We start from the raw sequence: 1,908 nt of genomic DNA, 5'->3' as shown, positions 1-1,908 counted from the left end.
TTTTTAAGTACGAATAGTTTTCAACGAGGAGAAACCCGTCCTGAGATACGCACAAATTGATATGCGATTCAATTTTCTTTTTTACAAATGATTCAGTTCGTAGTATATTAAAACATATTCTTTAATCGAATATTTCCAAGATCTTTTCAAGAAAAAAATCGATGAATCGCACAGATAACGAAGCATATGAATGCTATCAAACGCATACATTAAGATTTATTTATATAATAATGTTGAGGAGAATTATGCTGTTGAAAAGAAGAATTGGCTATAAGTATGTAAACGAGAACATGAGGCTGATAGCGAACCAAGAAAAAGTAATCTCTTTCAAGATTATTGATAAATCGTTGCAATTACGTGGCTCGTTTTATTAGTCTTTGATTCTTGTAATTTTTTTTTTTTTTTTTTTTTTTTTTTTTTTAATGTATTATACATAAGGCCGAGATAAATTATGAATGGACTGATAAGTAATTAATTTTTATGGATTTGTATATATATGCATACATATGTATTTGTATGTATATATGATATATAATTTGATATAATTATTTTAGATCATGATAATTTATGTATGATTTTTATTGAATAATTTGTTCATTTACTTAACAGCCCATTCACTAGAAATATTTATATACTATTACGTATTTAAGATAAACAAATGTGTATGTCTCAGCGGTATCGATTTAGTAATTTAAAAAAAAAATATGTATTATTAATTAATCCACGAATAACGGTGCGACCTCCTATTGATCATATCTATCATTCAACTCGATTTGATCGATAAACGATATTTTCGTATCGATTTCATAAGTTGAGAAAAAAATCGATAAAAATGTTTATTGGTCGAATCGCGAGTTTGTAATCGCTCACAATGCAACACCGTGTCTCTCGTACAAATTGCGGTAGAATTTTCATTATTTAACCATCTACGATAATATCGAGAATCATTTAATCTTATTTCCAAATTATTTCGACGAGTAAAGTGAAAAAGATCGCACAATATGTAATGAATTATCGAGAAATTGAGAAAATTGAGTGACTTGTCCATCACTTGTCTAAATTAATTTAGAATTTAAAAATTAAAAAAATTATTAAAAGATCATTGAAGATTAGATTAATTCTCGAATTGTCGAGATGGTTCTAAATTAGTTACGTAATTTTGCATTACTCTTAATATCGTAAGTTAGTATGTAAACAATTAATTACCGGGAAAAGATATCGCATAAGCAAAAATATCGGTAGTTCGATTTCCATTCATGGGATATCACCGTATCGTCCAGATATTTCCGATTATAAAAGGAATCTCTCAGTGCTTTCAACTGTGATTTTGTCTGATGTCCTCCATTTATTAATTTATTAATCTTTTTGCGAGCTACCGGGCGTTTGAGGAAAAATATCGATCGTGTCTAACGAAGAAAGACGATGTTACTCGTATCAAAATAGACAAAGAAATATTCTTTGTATATAAGTACCTCGAATTCTGACAGACAACAAGCCGTAGAATCTCGTTTAACGTCCATCAGATAATGTTTTTTTCTTCTTTTAAAAGATGTATATCTTCGTATCTTATTCGTTAATTTTTTTTTTTTCTTTTTTTTTACTTCATGTATAAATTATATAGAAATTTAATATTTTTCTTCTTTTCTTTTTTTCTTTTTAATCATTTTTCTGTTTATCATATTATATTGACAGAACAAGGAACGAGATGTTCTTTTATTGGTCAATTATAGAGAGGGAAAGTGATGACGCAAATATTAAATCATTCCACTTTTTCGTTTATTGATGATTTAAGTGCAAGTTGGACATTCTGAGAGACGTTTGTAGTTACTAAATTGCATAGGAATAACTATTAGTTATAAAATCTAATTAGCTCTCTATATTTTTTACTTATAACTATATTACTTTCCA

This window comes from Apis dorsata, unplaced genomic scaffold, assembly GCF_000469605.1.
Source record: "Apis dorsata unplaced genomic scaffold, Apis dorsata 1.3 scaffold_52, whole genome shotgun sequence".
Taxonomy (NCBI): Eukaryota; Metazoa; Arthropoda; class Insecta; order Hymenoptera; family Apidae; genus Apis; species Apis dorsata.
Note: the sequence above shows the minus strand (reverse complement) of the source record.